The sequence below is a fragment of the Crotalus tigris genome, unplaced genomic scaffold (assembly GCF_016545835.1).
Source record: "Crotalus tigris isolate CLP2741 ecotype Arizona unplaced genomic scaffold, ASM1654583v1 scf7180000019496.3020429, whole genome shotgun sequence".
Taxonomy (NCBI): Eukaryota; Metazoa; Chordata; class Lepidosauria; order Squamata; family Viperidae; genus Crotalus; species Crotalus tigris.
The window spans coordinates 1,225,625-1,250,032 of record NW_024097566.1 but is presented as its reverse complement, the minus strand read 5'-3'; the positions used below and the strand labels follow the sequence as shown (position 1 = coordinate 1,250,032).

Genomic DNA, 24,408 nt, shown 5'->3' with positions numbered 1-24,408 from the left:
AGATTGAGAACCACTGTGCTAAGCCATTGATGAGTTCATTTTGGTTTTGCTCTAGCATGTGTGAATGTAGTAGGCAAAATACAATTTATGCTTTAGTGTGATATACCTATTTATTTAATTGATTTATTAAATAAAACTTTGTGAAACAGACTACAGTTTAGCACAATGTGGGAATTCACAAATGTAGTGTATAAAATAAATCTTATGTAAGGATCTGCCTCAATTAGTCCTCCCAAGAAAGCAGAACTCTTAAAACGGACATTATTTCAAAAGGAACTTTTATTGGAAGGTTTTGACAGTAGTAGTAGAAGGCAGGATCTGAGGATTTCCTGCGCAAATCAATAAGTCAAAAGAGTCAATAAAAACCCCACCCCAATTGTCCATCCGAATGGTTCAAATAGGCCAATCCACAAGTGTGAAAATGTTGTGGGAATGATAAGGTGCCACTTCCAAGGCTGTTAGGTCTCTGTACCTTTTCTTCCACACCCAGAGATAAGGCAGATGGCCGGAGGCATATTCCATTCTCATCCTGAGAAAAAAACATCAAAGAGGATAGAGCAATACACAAAGTAAAGGAAATACACTGCAGCACCCCAAGCTTCCCCCCTGTCCCCAAAAGAATGGCAGAACCCTAAAAAGAACAAGAAGCCCTATGCTCATAGAAAGACAGAGTAATCTTACACATTACTACAGTAGCGAGAATAATTTTTGCACAATACTGGAATAATGAAGGACTGCCATCAGAAGAAGAAATAATCAGGAAAATATTGGAATGTGCAGAGATGGACAGAGTAACTATGAGGTTGAAAGATAAAGAAAATACAGACTACTATCAAATTTGGAACCTATTTTATTCTTGGCTAGAGGAAAGAATGAAGGATTAGGAATTGAACATGTATTAGCATAGCAAATTCCCGACAACTTGTTGATTGGAAAAATTAACATATGTTGATAAAAAAAACCAATAAAATCTTTATTTAAAAAAAGAAAGACAGAGTTCTGACATGCCGCCCCCCCCTTAAAAAAATGAGAGATCCACCTGAAGAGAAATAAAATAACAACAGGGAGAGAAAGAGACATATGATTTAGTCAGGTTTATCAGGATACTGAGCATGAATTTTTTTTAACAACATAGGAGCCCCGACATGTCGTTTATGTACCCACTCATTCTGGGAAGATGGGAGATCTTTCCAAGATGTTAGGTATTGTGTTGATCTATGATACTTCCTAGAATCTAGGATCTCCTTGACTTCAAAATGTTGTTCTCCCTCTACCATAATAGGTGGAGCAGGATGAACTGTGGCTGGCCTTAAAGGCGAGCTTAGTTCATGTTTTAATAGGCTACAATGAAATACAGGGTGAACTTGTCTTAATGTTTTTGGGAGTTCCAATTCTATGGTCACTGGGTTGATAACCCTTTTAATGGACTATGGCCCCATGAATTTTGGGCCTAATTTCTTCGATGGCTGTAGAGATTTTAAATACTTTGTGGACAAGTATACTTTCTCCATGACTTGAAACACCTTAGGTTCTACCTGCTTCTTATCTGCCTGCACTTTGTAAGCTTCCCTACCCTCGTCTAATGCCTTTCTCACTACCGGCCACCTATTTCAGAACTATGTGATCCACTCCTTCACAGAGGGGATGGTGGGTTCGTTGACTGGCAATTCTGGCATTGGGTTGAAATTTTGTCCCATTGCGACCTGGAATGGAGTGTAACCCATGCTGGAGTGAACAACATTGTTGTAAGACCTTCCGCAAAAGGAAGCAGGTTGGTCCAATTGTCTTGTTGATGATTAATATGGCATCTTATATATTATTCCAGTACTGAGTTTGAATGTTCTATCCTACCATTCGTTTGTGGATGATACTAGATGACAGGCCCTGGGCAATCCCAGGAGGTCCAAAAAGGCTCTCCAGAACTCTGAAGTGAATTGTACCCCCCTGTCTGAAATTATGCATTACAGAGCCTCATGCAGTTGGTAGATATGCTGTACAAACTTAGTGCATAGAATGAAGTGCACCTACTTGGAGAATAGGTCTGTCAGCACCCAAAAGATCTTATTCCCTGCACTCTCCAGTAGTTACACGATAAAATCCATGGAAATCTCTCACCAAGGTGCTGACAGGCTTGCTACCACTTGTAATAGGCCCAGTGTTTTACCTTGCCTCTGTTTTGTGGCTGCACAAATGGGACAGCTAGCCACATAGCTTTCAATGTTTTCTTTATGGATGGCCACCAAAACTGCCTCTTTACTAGGTGAAATGTCTTCATGAACTCAAAATGTCCAGCTACCTTTGAATAATGGCAGAGTTACATGAATTTCAGTCTTTGGGCTTTGGACAACTTTCTCCCCACCCATGGCAGTCCATCATCCATTGAGCAGAGGTTTTTATGACTCAGAAACTATTCATCTGTTTTCAGAGCTTGTCTGAACTATATTCCGGCTGTGCTGTGTAGGAGTTTTGAATTTTTTGCTTGTGACCATGTGGTTACTGGAGCCATTAATTGTTTGGACAGCATGAGGGGGTTCACTGCTTCTGTTTTGTTCTATTATATTGTGGCAACCTTGATAAATATCCCAGGCAGGTATTTAATAGTAAAGTTAAATCGGTGGAAATGTTGGGACCACTTTGCCTATTTTGGTGACAGTTTCCTTGGGGTTTTTAAAGGTTCTAGGTCACTATAAATGTCAAAGTCTCTATGTGATGCCCCATTGTGAGTTGGATTGGCTGTGTAGCAAGGGTGGCCGGGATCCCTCCTGAGATGGACCCATCTAAATGGCCAAATGAAATTGGTTTCTTCAGCCTCCCTAGGTTCCCCAACAAGATTGGGCTTATTAGGCAATGGGTGCAACTTGAATCCACTAGGGCCTTCAGGGTTACCTTTCTCGGCATTCCCAGACTTAACAGTTCTATGGTTGTGAGGGGCATGATGGGTTCACTTACCAGGGGTTTGTCCTCAGAGTCACTATCAGGAGAGTCGGGTGGTTTTGTGGTCAGGACCAGAGTTCCTTCTCCTGGTATCCTGTGGGAATGGACCTCAATGATCTCAGTGCTCTTCATGGCCATCTCCCTAGGTTGTTGTGAAGTCTTCCCAGGCTTCCCTCCAACTGATCAGTTGGGTTTATGCACGGGAGTCTTTGAACGGCATTCTACAGCCCAGTGCCCCTCTACTGCACTATAAGCAAGCCTTTGAATGTGGCACTATGGTGGGGGTTTTGTTGCCTCTCATTTTCCTTCTGGGGGAGCATCTCCAAGTTCATCTCAGGCATTGCTGACTTTGGACTTGATCGATCTCGGCTTCCTCAGCCAGGATATACCAGTTGTGGAAGTGATCCAGATCTCCCTGGGCAATGCACATGTGGTATAGATCATCATTCAGACTGTCTTTGAAATGACCCACTAGGACCTCCTCCAGCCAATTGAAATGGCATACCAGGTCTCTAAAATCCTCCGTATAGTGAGCCACTGGGCAACAACCTTGCCTCACTATTTTAATGTGTTCTCTGGCCTTCTGGTCACCTAAGAGGTCCTCAGAGCAGCCATGAATTGGTTGAAATTACAGAGTTTGGGGGCATCATTGTTATGCAGGGTCACCATCCAGCGAACTGCTGCTCCCTCCAGGGCCACGGTTACAACTCTAACCCGTCTGTTGTCACTGGGGATATTCCTCCATGTAACTCAGAATGTGGGTTAGAAAGAATCCCATCTGCTGAGGCATTCTGTCATATTTCACACCCAAGAGTGGAACCTTTCGACCAGGCCAGTGGGTCCTCCTTCATCTGGCTTGGTACCCATCTTCCCCAGCTGGGATAACCTGGGCTAGGATGGCTGCCACAGCCATGGCCTCTATAGCCTCCAAAGCACTGGTGGAGGGGCCAGGGTTTGCCAACTCACTCTCCTGGCATTCCTCCTCTGTCATTCCCACCACTATTGAGCCCCGGCAGGGGTCTTCTTCCTCTTTTAGGGACTTGAAAGCTGATGGCTTGTTTGAGAAAGTGGTCAGATCAGGTTGGTCTCTTGTCCTCTTCGCTGAGGTTGAGCAACCTGTCCATCTCTCACTTCCATCCCAGTTGGTGGTTGTCACACTTAAGGGTTACCTTCCTGGCTTTCGCCTCCCATTCTTTCTTCTTTCCCATGCCAATCAATCATCTCGGCTTCTCTCACTTTTCTCTGGTCATGGTTTCATTGGACAAGCTGAAAGATTCTGAGCTGCTGCCGCTCAGGCCATCCTTAGGGGGAGCTTCCCCATAAAGGTTGCTTTTTCCTCTCTCACTTCCATGGTTCAACATCTTTTGCATGGTCCCCATGGTATAGGTTTTCCCTCCAGGTTGACCACTTTGCAGATCCTGCCTAATGTAAGGACCTGCCTCAATCAGTCCTCCCAAGAAAGCAGAACTCTTGAAATGGACATCATTTCAAAAGGAACTTTTATTGGAAGGTTTTGACAGCAGTAGTAGAAGGCAGGATCTGAGGATTTCCCACATGAATCAATAAGTCAAAAGAATCAATGAAAACCCCATCCAGACAGTTTAAATGGGCCAATCCACAGATGTGAAAAGGTGGGAACGGAGCGATAAGGTGCTACTTCCGAGACTGTTAGATCTTCCGAACCCAGAAATAAGACAGATGGCTGGAGGCACATTCCATTCTTACACTGCAGCACCCAAGCTCCCCCCTCCCCCCAGAAGAATGGCAGAACCCAAAAAAGAACAAGAAGCCTTATGTTCATAGAAAGACAGGGTTCTGACATCTTCCCGATATTAATGAATTTAGTAAGACTGTAGCTCAGATTTTTGCATTTATAATAATGTATATACAAATATTACCCATGTCAAAAATTTATTGGAATATCCACTTTGGAAGGTTTAAAACAGTAAACTAATTTTTGTGTTACACTTTTCATAGCAGTTCAGTGTCAGTAATATGAAAATATAATCACATTTTCACAAAATGTGAAAATCACAAAATGTGATTCACAAAACATTAATCACATTGTTGCAATCTTTTCCCCCTATTAACTGAATAGCATCTGCTTTGTTGTGGTAATTATTATATCAACCTTTCCTAATCTGTTTATCTTCACACTGGTTTTGGTTTAGCATCCTATTAAATTCAGCCCCTATATTTTGTGAATTGTAGCTTATGGCTTAATGTGTTTTGGGAAGGCAGCCAATTAACAAATTTTGGTTAAACAACCATAGTTTGGAGCAAAGTGGTTAATGGCAATGTGTAATCTCATAATAGAACTTGTTATTTACAGAATTGTTTTTCAAACACGTATTCAATACAATAAGATTTCAATAATACAAATTTCAATAATACAAATAACAACAATAACATTAATCTTCATTCTGAGGCAAGCAAATTTTAACTGACTGAAAAGACCCATTGTTTACATCTATTTAACAAGTGGAATTTATATTAGCACTGATGCATAATCATACATTATCCAAGAGAGTTGTCTAAAGTGAGAATAGTCTTTCTTTTAATTGTAAGTTCATGGTCTATTTGTTGTTAATCTTTTGACAGCTAAAGGAGAAATATGTAAGGCGGTATACTCCAAAGCTGTGAAAAGCATATTTTGGTTTTTCCTTGCTTATTGATGATGGTACACCTACGCATTTTGGCATCTTGCTCTACTTGTGACTAATTTGTTTGTACAGGAAGAAATGATTCTATATAATAGATTAATTAAGGAAAGCTATATATGAAATAATGGACCACACATTAAAACTTCATCTTGTTACCTGGTAAAGTCACCTAATAATCATGTCTTGATTTTAATAAAATACATCCCTATTTGAGAGCTATGCAAGCTGATGGGCAAGCATTTTCTTCAGTTTCAAGATATAATAATTAGACCAAGGCCTGGAATTTCATAACCACTGCATTCTAAATATTGCCTCGAGATTGTAGCTTTTAATGCAACAGAAAGAGAAAATCTTTAATTAGGTAAAGAATAATCATATCACTTGAAATATGATTTTAAATTTAAATTAAATTTTAACCTTGATCTAACCTAGCCTGCCTCCTTTTTGAAGTATGACATTGGTGTTTTAATCAGACTTGACCTTCAATTTAGCCAAGTGTGATTACTTTTGCATTTGCTCCCAAGAAAACATTAAAAGTCAATTTTGAGTTATTCCATCAAACTCTTAGAGTCCTTACCTGTAGAGAGTAAGGAAGATAGCTTGTCATAGGTAAGCCAGATCTGTTACCAAAGTGACGAGGGGAAAAACATAGCTTAAGTCTAAAACAAGCAGAAAGCTCATAGTAGTGATTCAGATATCTCCCTAATTCACATGGGTTTAAAAAGAGGAAAAGGTATGGGACAATTAGACTTGCTAAATTTTGTCATTGTAGTCATTATCAATAAAAATGGATGGAGAGCCCTCCTGTAGTGTTGATTCCTGATCTGGTCTATCTGGTGGGTCTGACATTACCTTATAGTAGGGGTATAATTTAATTGTAAGGCCATCTCAACTTGGTCAGTTAGAAAAGAAAGACTCTCGATGCCATGATTAGCAAAAGTAAACTTTACTAAAGCCAATGGTGTAGCAAAGCTGGAACTGGGGTTTTCCAGTACAAACTCCCTGGTTAATTTTCCCCTTTTCCAACCTCCTGTCCCCATTATCTCAAAGTGTCCAGCTGAATTCAAATAAATTGTTTTGGCAACAGTCCTGTCTTGGGTGGCTGGAAGGTGTTATATTCCCTACCCAGATGCTTGACCTTGGAGCAGCTGATCGCTCTCATGGGACGGCATGAAGAGTGGTCTCATTTCCCTCCTTTCCCTATCGCCTTCTCCTCCCTGCAGCTCTCCCTCCCCCTTCAGTAAATGGCAGGTTGCATGGCTGGTGTAGCTGGATGGCAGTCCTGACATTAATAGATGTTCTGTGTCTGGACTTGACTGTTAACAAACTAATTCTCTTCACTGTCAGATGAGATTAGCATTGTTTTGTAAGACGAGTAAGTACAGGAATTTTCTACTTCTTTTGAAAAGTGTCATTTATGGCTCAAATCACTATAATTCACCTACTTCTTTGGGGACTAAATCAAAACCTTGTACAAGCTTTGCTGATCTTGTATGCCTGCTTCATCACTCTTAGTACCAAGGAAGAGTTCTGGAAAATTACTAGCATTGAATCTACCTTATTTCTCCTAGTCATTTTAATCCCCAGGTGAAACCTGGGTTTGCTGCAAGTTATGATTTGTTACCTTGGCTTTCTATACACAGCCTCTTGTCTCTACATTTGCAAAGCACCTTTTCAATAATGGAAACTGCTACAAGTTGACTCACTCTGCAGTAAGTATTTAGTGGTTTCTTTCAAACTGATGCCAAATGTAGGAGAAATAGACAATTATACTGAAATGAGTATGATACGAGACCTGCATTTTTCCTAGTGCAAAAATCCAGTATGACCTAGAGCATAATAGAACACTTTGACAAATAGAAAGAGTCATGGAAATATTCTCCCCCCCCCCCCAGACCCGCAAAGTTCAACAACAATCCTGGCAAAAGCTATTGTTTTTTAAAGAGTAAAACAGAACAAGATTCTTTATCCAACTCCTATCACATTCTGAAGAAAAAAAAATACTGCAGTGAGTCATACCATTTCTTTGTGTTTTTAAAATATACCAGGCAGTCTGGATCTTCACTCCAAATAGTACTCCCACATATTTCACTTTAGTTTGATGGCATTTTACATAACGATGGTAAAATGTTTGTAGAAGATAGTCCACATTCAAATACATATACTACTACACCTTTTGCAATGGAATGCTGCAAAGCAGCAGAAAGTTTTATCATCACTTAGAGAGAAAGCAGCTATAGCAGTTTCTACAAATGTAGGCAGTATATACACGGAGAAGGTCCTAGACACAAAATTAGTGATGATTAGTGAATATTTCAGGATGCTCACATGACTGGTATGAGACATGGTTCACCTATAAAATAAACCTTCAACAAAATTATCTAAAATAAATTGAATACAAATACTATATACTATACAAAGCAGAACTGTTGAGCAGTGTGGTGGTCTAGAGGTTGAATTCTTGCCTTACAATCAGGAGGCTTGAGTTCGATCCCAATTAGTGGCAGATATTTCTCTTTTGGGGCATGATGAGTAATTGTCTACTGCAAACTTTATGTAGGCATCAGGAAGGGCATCCAACCAGTAAAGGTTCAAACTCCATTCAGTCACCCCGACTCCACCCTGACACAAGGGATTACAGGATCATTAAAAGAAAAAAAATACAAAGTAGAATTGTTATTCTGGTTCAACAATATTTGTTGTAAACAACTGAAAAAAGTAATGGTGAATGAGGGGACTCTGGGCTTTCCCCCTTACCAATTCATCTTCCCTGGTTTTTCTTGCTCTACTTTCCTTGTTTCATTTCCTCTCTTTTGCTATTCCTGTGCTTGTTCAAGCTCTCCTTCCAACACCCATTCACCCTGTCTCCTCTAAATTTTGAAATCATCGGGGTATTCTGCAGAGCAAAGCTTCTGTGGGGGTAGTCATCTCCATTTATTCAAAAGACCTCTAGAAGAAAGACAAGAGAACTGGGACAGAGCAAATCAGGTAATATTCAACTGAGTCTTTTCATATGCACCATGCTTTTCTTGGTAACAGCAAAAGCCTTTTGCATAGCACCTCATAATAGCAAATGCTAAAAAAAAACACCACAAACTTATTTGTGAATATTTTGTCTTTCATATCTAAACTGCAGAATAACAACGTCAAAAGTATAATGAAATTTACTATTTAAGACCATACAGAGGAAAGGAAACAGGGTGAAAAATAAATAGAGGCATCTTAAAGATTTGTTTTCTTCATTCAGATCTTAGAAAAAAGACTAGTATATATATATATATCTATAATATATCTATAATATATATATCTATATATCTATATCTATATATCTATATCTATATATCTATATCTATATCTATATCTATATATCTATATCTATCTATCTATCCAATGTATCTATCCATACATTGCTGCTGGAAGCACGAAGCTGAAGACACCAGCCTGAAGATGACGAATGGGACTTCGTCGAAACGTCGCCAAGACACTTCCAATTTTACGCGGGAGAAAACCCAAACAACCAAAGACCTACATACAAACACCTGCGAAAACCTCAGAAAACATATATATATATATTCAAGAGTATTAGTAAAAATGCGACTCCCAGGCATAATTATGAATAAAAGAATAAAATACGATCACCGGGAGGGTTGAAATAAGAATACTTTACTAAAAATATACTTATACTAAAAAGTTGCCAAGCTTTCGCTGGGGAAACTCCCCAGCATCGTCAGGGCTAAAAGGCCATTACAATAAAGGTGGTTTAAGTAGGTTCAAGTAACATTGTTTGGCACTCAAACCGCTCTCATTACTCCTCCCCTTACTGATCGAGTGGGTTGTCATTCTATGCTTTCTCTCCCCTCTCCACGTGGGACGCTTCTCCTCGTTGCTATGGGCAACTGCACACTCCGAGATTTTAACAAGTCTTTTAGGTGTTCCGGCTCCACTGATATCGCTTCCTCCCTCCTGGGGGGGGGGTGAGCCTCACATGGGGTTGTTGGGCGGTGCGTAGATCATCCATATCGGGTGCCCCCTCCCTTTCTTTCTCTGTGCGCGGGGAGTCCGTAGCCTCTATTCCAGCGTCCACATGTTGGGGTGGGAGACTCTCTTGCTGCACGATCCGGCACCGGTCACCTGGCAAGAGGGTGTTGATGGTATAGTTATTTACGTCCGTATGCAGGCGTTCTCGGCGGTGGGGGGATGCGGCTTCCTGTCCATAACGCCGCAAGTGTTGGTATGATCGCTTGCGATGTAATGAGTGGTAATTTGAGTCCCATTTCCGCAGCGCTTGTTGCGCTGGATGCAAGTCAATACGATGATTAATTGAGCTGTCATTTGAGAACCAGGCCTCTTTCAGTAGCCGGCCTCCCTTCGTGGCATCACTAGCTACGATACAGGTATTAGCAAAGTCAAATTGGTGGCCCTCTTGCGCCATATGCATCCAAAGTTGTGAATGCTGCTCGCCCCGTTTTATAGCCAATTGGTGTTCATGGAGACGAGTCTTCAGGCGTTTGGCTGTTTCCCCCACATAGTTGTCTTGGCAATTCCTGCAATTGATCTTATAGACAACAGATGATTTCTCCATAGGAGGTAAGGGGTCTTTTGGGCGCATGACTTTAGACCGTAGAGTTTGGTTTGGCTTGTGAGCCACCTCTATTCCATGGGGGGCCAGCAATCTGGCCGTGGCCTCTGAGATATTGTTAATGTATGGGAGGGAGATGCGTGTTCTCTGTAAGGAGGGTTCTTCTCTACATTGGTTGGCCCGAAGATGGGTTGTTACGCTATGCCGTCTGATGAATCTTAATGGGTAACCGTTATAACGGCATATGCGAAAGAGGTGTCTCCTCTCTTCATTCCTATACTCATCCGTACTGCAGTGGGAGTCAACGTGCTTAAATAACGTTTTAATGCAGCTGATTTTATGGGAAACTGGATGATTACTCTGATAATGGAGGATCCTGTCCATGTGAGTTGGTTTACGGAACACTTTTGTATGTAAGGATCCATCCAATTGGCGATGGATGGATACATCCAAGAAGGCAAGGGTGTTATTTATTTATTTATTTATGAGACTTATATACCGCTTTATACCTCTCTAAGCGGTGTACACCAGTAAGCAATGTGTGTGTGTGTGTGTGTGTGTGTGTGTGTGTGTGTGTGTGTGTGTGTATGTATATATATATATATATATATAGGGCTTTGGTTGTTCGGGTTTTCTCCCGCGTAAAATTGGAAGTGTCTTGGCAACGTTTCGACGAAGTCACATTCGTCATCTTCAGGCTGGTGTTTTTAGCTTCTTGCTTTGAGCAGCAATGTGTGGTTTTAGCTGTTTCTTCCTTTTAACTGCCAGTGAGGGTATGAACTGATTGGATGGGAGCTTGGCTGTGTTCTGATTGGGTGGAGGTGTGTTCTGAATGGTTAGGGGCTTGGCTGTGCTCTGATTGGCTGGGGGAGTGTTCTGTTTGGTTGTGCTCAGGTTAGTCTGAGTTGCAGAGGGGTTTAAGATTTTGGGGTTAGGGAGTCGTTTGTCAATAAGGGCAGGTTTCCAAATGGCTGGTAGGCGGGAGGTATCATCTCGCTTGTTCATGCTGTGTGGGCGTTTTTCTATCTCGATGGCTTCTCTGATTATTCTGTTATTAAAATGTTCACTTTTGGCAATGGTTCTGGTATTTTTAAAGTCAATTTCGTGTCCTGTGGCTTTAAGGTGTTGGACCAGGGAAGATGTTGGTTCCTCTTTTTTGACTGAGTTCTTATGTTCTTCAATGCGTGCACTTATTCTTCTGTTGGTTTGTCCGATGTATGTGGTGGGACAAGTGGTGCATGGGATTTCGTATACTCCTTGATTTTCTAATTCAATTTTATCTTTGGGGTTTCTAAGGATGGTGGATATTTTTCTGTTTGTGCAGAATGCTGTTTTGATGTTGTGTTTATGGAGGATCTTACTGATTCTGTCTGTGGTGCCTTTTATGTATGGGAGGAGGGCTTTGCCGTTTTCTTGTTCTTTGTCTTGGATTTTAGTGGGGGTTTCTTTTTGGATTAGGTTTGTAATCTTATTTCTATGGAATCCATTGGATGTTAGTACATTGGTGAGAGTGTGTAGTTCGGGTTTTAGGTGTTGTTCGTCAGCTAAGCGTTTTGTTCTGGAGATGAGTGTCTTGGCTACAGAGTTGATCTGTGCTGGGTGGTGGTGTGAGAGAGCGTGCAGATAGCGGTTTGTGTGTGTTTTCTTCTGGTAGATGGTGTGTCCTAGGGAGCCATTGGATTTCTTGTAGACTAAGACATCCAGGAAGGGAAGTTGGTTGTTAGCTTCTGTTTCCATGGTGAACTGTATTTTGGGGTGTAGGCTGTTGAGGTGTGTGAGGAAGTTGTCCAGTTTTTCTTTCCCATGTGGCCAGATTATGAAGGTGTCGTCTACGTATCTGAGCCAGAGTTTGGGTTTGTGATCCGATTTTTCTAGAGCTTGGGTTTCAAAGTGTTCCATGTAGAGGTTGGCAATGACAGGTGAGAGGGGTGATCCCATGGGTGCTCCTTCTGTTTGTTTGTATTTTTGTCCATTATAGATGAAGTATGTGTTGGATAGGCAGTGGTTGGTCAGATCTAAGATGTGTTTTGGGGGGTTATATTTGTTTTGAATAGCTGTCAAGGCTTCTTTGATAGGCACTTGGGTGAAGAGGGATATGACATCGAAGCTCACTAGTAGGTCGCTGGGCTGTAAGCTTTGTTTCTTTATGATCTCTATAAACTGGAATGAGTTTTTTACGTGTGAGGTGATGGATTCTGCATAGGGCTGTAGTTGTTTGGCGAGAAATTTGGCTAGGTTTTGTAGAGGTGAGCCTATGGAGCTGACTATAGGTCTGAGTGGGGTTCCTTCTTTGTGTATCTTGGGGAGACCATAGAGTTTGGGGCATCTGGATGATTTCTCTCTGGGAATGATTCTTTGCTGGATCTCTTCGCTAATGGGGGAGGCTTTTATTTTGGATCTGGTGGTTTTTTCCAGGTAGGTGGTGGGATCTGTATTTAGGGGTTTGTATGTGGAGTCTTGGAGTAGGTTGGTTAATTTGGTTTGGTAGTCAGATGTGTTCATAACCACCGTGGCGTTGCCCTTGTCTGCTGGTAGGATTATTATGCTGGTGTCTTCTTTAAGGTTACGTAGTGCTGTCTGTTCCTCTTTGGGTAAGTTGCTTTTGGGTGGCTTGCTGGTGCAGAGGATGTTGGTGATTTCGAGTCTGATTCTGTTGGCGTCATCGGGGTTGATTTTAGTCAGGCTGGTTTCAACTCCACATATAATGGTTTCAGTGGGGATGTGTTTGGGAGCGACTGCAAAGTTGAATCCTTTGGAAAGGACATTGGTTTCGGCTTTGGTGAGGATCCTATCTGAGATGTTATGCACTGTTTGTTTCATGTGTGGCTGTGAGGGAGGAGGGGTTTGTTTCTGGCGTTCTTGTAGTCTTCGGAGTTTGTTGGTGTGTGTATCTGTCTTGAGGGTGGTCTGTGTTTCGGCTCTCCAGACGGCAAGTTGTTTGGATTTGTCCCAAAGTGCGGGGTGGATCTTGTTGCTGAGTTTGAGGTGGAGCGTGAGGAGATCTTTGTTAATTCGGTCTAGGAGGAATCTTTTTGTGTGAAGTTCATTTCTGATTAGGGCCAATTCTGTTCTTTTCAGGATCCATTTGGTGGCTGCAGAGTTGGAGTGGAATTTCAGTTGGAAACATGTGGGGATTAGATTTTGATCTCGGCAGTTGCGTAGGAATGCGAGGTCGCATAAAATGGAAGCTCTTTGGACTTCAAGTTTTTCATAGGTCCTGGTCAGATGGTGGATTTCCTCCCCGTAGAGGTTCAATATTTGTTTTCTGAGGTTTTCGCGGGTATTTGTATGTAGGTCTTTGGTTGTTCGGGTTTTCTCCCGCGTAAAATTGGAAGTGTCTTGGCGACGTTTTGACGAAGTCCCATTCGTCATCTTCAGGCTGGTGTTTTCAGCTTCGTGCTTTGAGCAGCAATGTGTGGTCTTAGCTGTTTCTTCCTTTTAACTGCCAGTGGGGTATGAACTGATTGGGTGGGAGCTTGGCTGTGTTCTGATTGGGTGGAGGTGTGTTCTGATTGGTTAGGGGCTTGGCTGTGCTCTGATTGACTGGGGGGTTGGCTGTGCTCTGATTGGCTGGGGGTTGGCTGTGCTCTGATTGGCTGGGGGAGTGTTCTGTTTGGTTGTGCTCAGGTTAGTCTGAGTTGCAGAGGGGTTCAAGATTTTGGGCTGCCCTGCCTATTTTTTGGCTTCGCGTCGTGGTCGTGCTTCCTCTTCATGGAGGGTGTCAGTTTGCTTCATGTATGATTGGGGGGTTTAAAGTGGCTAAATGATGCAGCTGTGGTCTGGCTTCTGGTTGTGTGGTCGTGCCTCATAGTCAGTTTGGCTTTGGGTTTGTTTTTTGCGTGGATGTTTGGTGGTGACATCCTGTGTGGTTTTTGTGAGTGTGGGTCTGGTATCATTTTTTGTGTTAGGGAGTCGTTTGTCAATGAGGGCGGTTTCCAAATGGCTGGTAGGCGGGAGGTATCATCTCGCTTGTTCATGCTGTGTGGGCGTTTTTCTATCTCGATGGCTTCTCTGATTATTCTGTTATTAAAATGTTCCACTTTTGGCAATGTTCTGGTATTTTAAAGTCAATTTCATGTCCTGTAGCTTTAAGGTGTTGGACCAGGGAAGATGTTGTTCCTCCTTTTTTGATTGCGTTTCTTATGTTCTTCATGCGTGCACTTATTCTTCTGTTGTTGTCCGATGTAGTGGTGGACAAGTGGGTGCATGGGAATTATCGTATAGCTCCTTGATTTTCTATTCCTTTTATCTTTTGGGGTTCTCTAAGAGTGTGGATATTTTTCCTGTTGTGCATGAATGCTGTTTTGATGTTGTGTTTTTATGAGGATCTTACTGATTCGTGTTCTGTGATGCTTTTTGTATGGGAGTAGGGCTTGTGCCGTTTTCCCTTTGTTCTTTGTCTTGCTTTTGGTGGGGGTTTCTTTTTGGATTAGGTTTGTAATCTTATTTCTATGGAATCCATTGGATGTTAGTACATTGGTGAGAGTGTGTAGTTCGGGTTTTAGGTGTTGTTCGTCAGCTAAGCGTTTTGTTCTGGAGATTAGTGTCTTGGCTACAGAGTTGATCTGTGCTGGGTGGTGGTGTGAGAGAGCGTGCAGATAGCGGTTTGTGTGTGTTTTCTTCTGGTAGATGGTGTGTCCTAGGGAGCCATTGGATTTCTTGTAGACTAAGACATCCAGGCAGGGAAGTTGGTTGTTAGTGTCTGTTTCCATGGTGAACTGTATTTTGGGGTGTAGGCTGTTGAGGTGTGTGAGGAAGTTGTCCAGTTTTTCTTTCCCATGTGGCCAGATTATGAAGGTGTCGTCTATGTATCTGAGCCAGAGTTTGGTTTGTGATCCGATTTTTCTAGGAGCCTTTTGGTTTTCACAAAAGTTTCCATGTAGAGGGTTGGCAATGACAGGGTGAGAGGGGTGAATCCCATGGATGCTCTCCTCTTCTTTTGTTTGTTTTGTATTTTTGTCCGTTATAGATGAAGTATGTGTTGGATAGGCAGTGGTTGGTCAGATCTAAGATGTGTTTGGGGGGGTTATATTTTTTTTGAATAGCTGTCAAGGCTTCTTTGATAGGCACTTGGGTGAAGAGGGATATGACATCGAAGCTCACTAGTAGGTCACTGGGCTGTAAGTTTTGTTTCTTTATGATCTCTATAAACTGGAATGAGTTTTTTACGTGTGAGGTGATGGATTCTGCATAGGGCTGTAGTTGTTTTGCGAGAAATTTGGCTAGGTTTTGTAGAGGTGAGCCTATGGAGCTGACTATAGGTCTGAGTGGGGTTCCTTCTTTGTGTATCTTGGGGAGACCATAGAGTTTGGGGCATCTGGATGATTTCTCTCTGGGGATGATTCTTTGCTGGATCTCTTCGCTAATGGGGGAGGCTTTTATTTTGGATCTGGTGGTTTTTTCCAGGTAGGTGGTGGGATCTGTATTTAGGGGTTTGTATGTGGAGTCTTGGAGTAGGTTGGTTAATTTGGTTTGGTAGTCAGATGTGTTCATAACCACCGTGGCGTTGCCCTTGTCTGCTGGTAGGATTATTATGCTGGTGTCTTCTTTCAGGTTACGTAGTTCTGTCTGTTCCTCTTTGGGTAAGTTGCTTTTGGGTGGCTTGCTGGTGCAGAGGATGTTGGTGATTTTGAGTCTGATTCTGTTAGCGTCGTCGGGGTTGATTTTCGTCAGGCTGGTTTCAACTGCACATATAATGGTTTCAGTGGGGATGTGTTTGGGAGTGACTGCAAAGTTGAATCCTTTGGAAAGGACATTGGTTTCGGCTTTGGTGAGGATCCTATCTGAGATGTTATGCAATGTTTGTTTCATGTGTGGCTGTGAGGGAGGAGGGGTTTGTTTCTTTCTGGCATTCTTGTAGTCTTCGGAGTTTGTTGGTGTGTGTATCTGTCTGGAGGGTGGTCTGTGTTTCGGCTCTCCAGACGGCGAGTTGTTTGGATTTGTCCCAAAGTGCGGGGTGGATCTTGTTGCTGAGTTTGAGGTGGAGTGTGAGGAGATCTTTGTTAATTCGACGAATGGGACTTCGTCGAAACGTCGCCAAGACACTTCCAATTTTACGCGGGAGAAAACCCGAACAACCAAAAACCTACATACAAATACCCGCGAAAACCTCAGAATATACATACATACATACATATATATATATATATATATATATATAATATATATATATATATATTATGTAGGTCTTTGGTTGTTCGGGTTTTCTCCCACGTAAAATTGGAAGTGTCTTGGCGACGTTTCGACGAAGTCCCATTCGTCATCTTCAGTCTGGTGCTTTCAGCTTCGTGCCTCGAGCTGCAGTGTGTGGTCTTGGCTGTTTCTTCCTTTTAACTGCCAGTGGAGGTATGAACTGATTGGGTGGGAGCTTGGCTGTGTTCTGATTGGGTGGAGGTGTGTTTTGATTGGTTAGGGCTTGGCTGTGCTCTGATTGTCTGGGGGAGTGTTTCTGTTTGGTTGTGCTCAGGTTAGTCTAGTTGCAGGGGTTTGAGATTTTGGGTTGGCCTTGTTATTTTTGGCTTTCGCGTTTCGTTGTTGTTCGTGTCTCCTCTTCATGAGGGTGTCAGTTTGCTTCATGTATGGATTGGAGGGGTTTAAAGTGGCTAATGATGCAGCTGTGGTCTGGCTTCTGGTTTGTGGTCGTGCCTCGTCATCGGTGTGGCTTTGGGTTTGTTTTTTGCGTGGTTGTGTGGTGGTGACCTCCTGTGTGGTTTTGTGAGTGTGGGTCTGGTATCATTTTTTGTGTTAGGGAGTCGTTTGTCAATAAGGGCGGGTTTCCAAATGGCTGGAAGGCGGGAGGTATCATCTCGCTTGTTCATGCTGTGTGGCGTTTTTCTATCTCGATGGCTTCTCTGATTATTCTGTTATTAAAATGTTCACTTTTGGCAATGGTTCTGGTATTTTTAAAGTCAATTTCATGTCCTGTGGCTTTAGGTGTTGGACCAGGGAAGATGTTGGTTCCTCTTTTTTGACTGAGTTTTTATGTTCTTCAATGCGTGCACTTATTCTTCTGTTGGTTTGTCTGATGTATGTGTTGGGACAAGCAGTGCATGGGATTTCATATACTCCTTGATTTTGGTGCATGGGATTTCGTATACTCCTTGATTTTCTAATTCAATTTTATCTTTGGGGTTTCTAAAGATGGTGGATATTTTTCTGTTTGTGCAGAATGCTGTTTTGATGTTGTGTTTATGGAGGATCTTACTGATTCTGTCTGTGGTGCCTTTTATGTATGGGAGGAGGGCTTTGCCGTTTTCTTGTTCTTTGTCTTGGAGTTTAGTGGGGGTTTCTTTTTGGATTAGGTTTGTAATCTTATTTCTATGGAATCCATGGGATGTTAGTACATTGGTGAGAGTGTGTAGTTCGGGTTTTAGGTGTTGTTCGTCAGCTAAGCGTTTTGTTCTGGAGATGAGTGTCTTGGCTACAGAGTTGATCTGTGCTGGGTGGTGGTGTGAGAGAGCGTGCAGATAGCGTTTTGTGTGTGTTTTCTTCTGGTAGATGGTGTGTCCTAGGGAGCCATTGGATTTCTTGTAGACTAAGACATCCAGGAAGGGAAGTTGGTTGTTAGCTTCTGTGTCCATGGTGAACTGTATTTTGGGGTGTAGGCTGTTGAGGTGTGTGAGGAAGTTGTGCAGTTTTTCTTTCCCATGTGGCCAGATTATGAAGGTGTCGTCTACGTATCTGAGCCAGAGTTTGGGTTTGTGATCAGATTTTTCTAGAGCTTGGGTTTCAAAGTGTTCCATTTAGAGGTTGTCAATGACAGGTGAGAGGGGTGTTCGAAACTTCACCTAAGACACTTGCCAATTTTAAAGCAGGAGAAACCCGACAACGCAAATGACCTACATACCAATACCCCTGCGAAAACCTCAGAAAACAAATATCGCAACCTCTACGGGGAGAAATCCACCATCTGACGCAGGACCTATGAAAAACTTGAAGTCCAAAGAGCTTCCATTTTATGTGACCTCGCATTCCTACGTAACTGCCGAGATCGAAATCTAATCCCCACATGTTTCCAACTGAAATTCCACTCCAACTCTGCAGCCACCAAACGGATCCTGAAAAGAACAGAATTGGCCCTAATCAGAAATGAACTTCACACAAAAAGATTCCTCCTAAACCGAATTAACAAAAATCTCCTCACACTCCAACTCAAACTCAGCAACAAGATCCACCCCGCACTTTGGGACAAATCCAAACAACTCGCCGTCTGGAGAGCCGAAACACAGACCACCCTCAAGACAGATACACACACCAACAAACTCCAAAGACTACAAGAAACACCAAAACAAACCCTCTCCCCCACAGCCACACATGAAACAAACGTGCATAACATCTCAGATAGGATCCTCACCAAAGCCCAGCGGAGGAGAGGGAAAAACCAATGTCCTTTCCAAAGGATTCACCTTTGCCGTCACTCCCAAACACATCCCCAACTGAAACCATTATATGTGTCAGTTGTGAAAACCAGCCTGACCAAAATCACCCCGACGATGCTAAACAGAAAGCAGACTCTAAATCACCAAATCCGCTGACCAGCACGCCACCCAAAAGCAACTTACCCAAAGAGGAACAGATAGCACTATGTAACCTGAAAGAAGACACCAGCATAATAATCCTACCAGCAGACAAGGGCAATGTCACGGTGGTTATGAACACATCTGACTACCAAACCAAATTAACCAACTTATTCCAAGACTCCACATACAAACCCCTAAAAACAGATCCCACCACCTACCTGAAAAAAACCACCAGATCCAAAATAAAAGCCTCCCCCATTAGCGAAGAGATCCAGCAAAGAATCATTCCCAGAGAGAAATCATCCAGATGCCCCAAACTCTATGGTCTCCCCAAAATACACAAAGAAGGAACCCACTCAGACCTATAGTCAGCTCCATAGGCTCACCTCTACAAAACCTAGCCAAATTTCTCGCCAAACAACTACAGCCTTATGCAGAATCCATCACCTCACACGTAAAAAACTCATTCCAGTTTATAGAGATCATAAAGAAACAAAACTTACAGCCCAGCGACCTACTTGTGAGCTTCGATGTCATATCCCTCTTCACCCAAGTGCCTATCAAAGAAGCCTTGACAGCTATCCAAAACAAATATAACCCCCCAAACACATCTTAGATCTGACCAACCACTGCCTATCCAACACATACTTCATCTATAACGGACCAAAATACAAACAAACAGAAGGAGCACCCATGGGATCACCCCTCTCACCTGTCATTGCCAACCTCTACATGGAACACTTTGAAACCCAAGCTCTAGAAAAATCGGATCACAAACCCAAACTCTGGCTCAGATATGTAGACGACACCTTCATAATCTGGCCACATGGGAAAGAAAAACTGGCCAACTTCCTCACACACCTCAACAGCCTACACCCCAAAATACAGTTCACCATGGACACGAAGCTAACAACCACTTCCCTTCCTGGATGTCTTAGTCGACAAGAAATCCAATGCTCCTAGGAAGAGCACCATCTCCCAGAAGAAACACCACAAACTCCGCTAATCTGCGCGCATCCACAGACAGAATCGTAGATCCTCCGATAAACACAACATCAAAACAGCATTCTGCACAAACAGAAAAATATCCACCATCCTTAGAAACCCCAAAGATTAAATTGAATTAGAAAATCAAGGAGAGTATACGAAATCCCATGCACCACTTGTCCCACCACATACATTGGACAAACCACCAGAAGAATAAGTGCACGCATTGAAGAACATAAGAACTCAGTCAAAAAAGAGGAACCAACATCTTCCCTGGTCCAACACCTTAAAGCCACAGGACATGAAATTGACTTTAAAAATCCCAGAACCATTGCCAAAAGTGAACATTTTAATAACAGAATAATCAGAGAAGCCATCGAGATAGAAAAACGCCCACACAGCATGAACAAGCTAGATGATACCTCCCGCCTACCAGCCATTTGGAAACCCGCCCTTATTGACAAACGACTCCCTAACACAAAAAATGATACCAGACCCACACTCACAAAAACCACACAGGAGGTCACCACCACACATCCACGCAAAAACCAAACCCAAAGCCACACCGATGACGAGGCACGACCACAAACCAGAAGCCAGACCACAGCTGCATCATTAGCCACTTTAAACCCCTCCAATCCATACATGAAGCAAACTGACACCCTCCATGAAGAGGAAGCACGACCACAAACTCGAAGCCAAAAAATAGCAAGGCAGCCCAAAATCTCAAACCCCTCTGCAACTCAGACTATCCTGAGCACAACCAAACAGAACACTCCCCCAGCCAATCAGAGCACAGCCAAGCCCCTAACCATTCAGAACACACCTCCACCCAATCAGAACACAGCCAAGCTCCCACCCAATCAGTTCATACCCCCACTGGCAGTTAAAAGGAAGAAACAGCTAAGATCACACATTGCTCCTTGAAGCACGAAGCTGAAAACACCAGCCTGAAGATGACGAATGGGACTTCGTCGAAACGTCGCCAAGACACTTCCAATTTTACGCGGGAGAAAATCCGAATAACCAAAGACCTATAATATATATATATATATATATATATATATATATATATATATATATATATATATATATTTGTATAACTATCATTTTTACCTATTGTATTTTGTATAAATGACTCCCATATTTCATTATATTTGTCCATATATAGAGCACATTTATAGGCAAGCCACTCATAAGTGGCAAATGCAATCAGGCCCTCAATCCATTGAGTAAAAGGAGCCATAGATTATTCTTTCCAATGCTGCAATATCAGGCTTTGGGCTATAATAAGGGCATGGAGAATCCATTTATATTGTCCAATTGACAAATTCCAAGCACTAGGTATGTAGTTCAAAAGAATATTTTTTATCTGAAAATGTTAGCTTTTGTTGAATTATTATATTTATATAAACCAGTACTTTCACCCCAAATTTGGTAAGAGTAAGGTATTATAAAAATGTGTTTTAAAGAAACATGCATTATATGTATTACATCTCTCAACAAAATGCTGCTTTTGGCAATTCTTTTCTGTAATTGTAACAGAGTTCAATACATTCCAAATATTTTTTGGTGTGTAAGTCTGAATTGGAGTTCCTGCTTTCTAGGTCACATAGGAACATCTAACTCTTTATTCCACTCATTCTATTGCATCTGTTTATCAATTTGATTCATTGGTAACAAATAACCATAGTAACTAATAGTAGGGGTTTTTTTTAGTTTTAAAAGATTCAACGAGTTATTCTAGTATCTCAGATAGAAGCTAAAAATGCTGGTGGTCCTAATGATGTTGTTAACAAATGTTGTAAGTGTAACTATTGCCATTGGATTACATCTGGTACATGACATTTTTCTCTTAACACAAAGCATGTTAGAAATCATCATCTATAAGTTGATCCAAAGTTGGCATTTTTGCTTCCAACCTATAGTATTTCCTAATTATTCCAGTTCCTTGAATTTGAGGATATATTTAACAAATATAGGCCCTTTGTTTTGAAAAAAGAAGAAATATATATTTTTTTATTATTCTCTTCTTTTTTAATACTATGATTCCTGACAATACTGCATTGTTAGGCCCAGCACAAGAATGACACAGAACCATCCAACCAAAGTTCAATTCAATTCAATCCAGTCAACAGAATCTTATCAAACTAAACCTTTACTACTCTTACCCCAATGACTATTCCCTGGAAAATCCTAGGGAGTAGCTATCCTAACTTTCTTCCTCTGTTTCCTATTCAGCTCCAGGTTGTATTGCTTTTGTGTCACTTCCCTCCTGGGAATGTGCTGTCACCTTCCTGGGAAACTATCATTTTGTTGCAGTCCATCGCACCACCTCCATCTCTGTAGGCACCATTCCTCACATGTGTTAAACATTCCATTGTTCCATTATTTTCTGGCACATTTGCCTTGTTTTGCATTCGGAATGGTCCACGTATTATCCATTCTGGTTGGTATGTTTAGGCAAAAGATATTGGCTAACGTTATCTAGTAAACAACATAGGCTAGACAGATAAATAGTGAAATTTGTATTAGATAGCATCCTGTTTTAAGTATATTAAAGTTAAGACTAGGTATGATATGGACAGTAGAGAACTGCGTGTGCAATCAGAAAGGATGTTAAGAATTATTCTTTATTTTACTCATCATTCTTTCTCTGTATATGTCCTTTTAAGTCTGGTTTATTACTTCTGGTAACTACCTGGACAAGTCTTTGCAGTTTTCTTGGCAAGATTTTGGAAATAGTTTTCCATTGCCTCCTTCTCAGGGCTGAGAGAAGGCAACTGGCCCAAAGTCACCCAGATGGTTTTGTCCCAAAGATGGGATTAGAACTCACAGTCTCCCAGTTTCTAGCCTGGTACCTTAATCACTCTATCAAGCTGGCTGTTATCAATATCATACACAAGAAAAATGTTTTCTATTTAAAGCTGGCTTGTCTGTACAGTTAGGTGATCAACTTCAATAAAACTATCAAAATACTATTACCTCATTGTCCCAACTTGTGCTTATGATTGTCCAAAATTATAGCCACACAAGGTAAAGAATATAGATAAACAAAATAGATAGATGTTGAAAAAATATTTTTTTGCTAAATTATGGATGTTTGGGGTGTATGCATCTGTCATTTCAAAGACTGCATCAGATGAGTCGAAGACTCCTAAGAAAAACAGAAGAAGGTCTTGGGAGTTAGTGTGACAAAACATGTTGTGTTGCCTTTGTTTGTGAATCTGTTAATCGAATACTACATAGAACTTAAAGTAGTCAGATTGGTTACTGACTAATGATTTGTATGAAGGGTTATTTCACCTACTTTGTGGGAGTTTGGCTAAAGCTGTCTTTAAATAGCTTGGCATTAATTTCAAAACAGGTCACTTAAAAATAAAATAAAAAATATTCAAGCTATTATTAAAAACCTAGTTAACATTATCCAATGGCTACAGATGTAAAAGTTTAAATAACTGCAATCACATTCACTAAAACCATTCATGAGGCTAAATTTAAAATGCATTTTAGAATAAAAAAGGAATTCACTAGGCTTGCACATTTATAGTTCTATACTTTTGAACTTAGGAGCAAAGAAAGCATGTAGCAGCCCATACCTTCATAGCAGTAAAGCTCACTGCATATATTCTTTCCAATATGCTAACAAAACTGTGACTCTACTTTACATCTCCATTTTCTTTCTTTGGGGACTTTGCAGGCTATGAATTGGGACTTCATTGGTTGGCCTGATGGGTGTTACTTGTTTGTAGATCAACAGAAATAGTGGAATTCAGTGGATTCTTCTCAAATTCTTTGTAACTTTTGCTCTATATTTCTGAATCCCTTGGGAGATTTGAGAATAGGAGGCACTGTTTTTCCACTCCTATCTCACAAGTAAGTTTTAGATTCAATTGCTTGGAAACAGTTGCTCCTCAACATGGGAGCTATTATGTGGTATCCCAGAAGACTCGTCTTTCACTCTCTGCATGGAACTGTGATGAGATCATCAGTAAATATGGAAGTGACACTATTTATGCAGACAACACTCATACTTATTGCTCTATAATATGTTCAGGTAATGTCACAGCTCCCTTGAATGCCTGTCTGCATAAGAGCTGAATGGAAAAAAATAAATGAATTGAATCCCGACAAAGCATACAGCTCTTGAGAAGCAGGAAATGTCTTTTTATGCTTTTTATACTTTCCAAGAAGGAGCTGGTACACAATTTAGAGATGTTTCTGAACTTAGAATATTCTCTATTTTCCTAGATACTGAACTTCAGTTGCTATTACATTCCATTCCTTAATGGAAAAATGCTTGGAGATGTAAGACTGTTTGGGTATGTTAGAGAATGTACATGTACTTTTTCATAAAAATAATTCTAGATTGTGGCAAAATGACTTGTAGTGAATGTTAGTTCTTGTATAATACTAAAAAAGCATGGATATAAAAAATAATCCATCACAAGCCAAGATGGTTGTGTCTGACAGGGTGAATGAAAGCAAGTTATATGTAAATAATAAAAAATTATAGCAAACACACTACTCTTTTAATACAATATTTGCTGGAGATGGGGAAACAATAAAATGTTAAGACACACAAATTCAAGTAGAAAGGTAATGGGTAGTATATATTCTTCTGCAAGTAATGGATGTTTGTCAAAATAAGTGAAAATGATTTATAATAATGTACTTTGTCTTGTAAAAGAGAGAGATGGCTATATCAGAAGCATAAAAATAATAT

The 24,408-nt window shown here is 41.2% G+C and overlaps 1 long non-coding RNA gene across 1 annotated transcript; it reads right to left on the bottom strand.

The window, feature by feature from the left end:
* Window positions 1-261: 261 nt before the first annotated feature.
* Window positions 262-23,536, bottom strand: LOC120316862. The gene is made up of 4 exons (XR_005559078.1): window positions 23,282-23,536; window positions 8,355-8,546; window positions 8,068-8,219; window positions 262-529 (listed from the first exon to the last, which is right to left on the bottom strand). It is a non-coding gene; the product is annotated as an uncharacterized LOC120316862 (long non-coding RNA).
* Window positions 23,537-24,408: the final 872 nt, after the last annotated feature.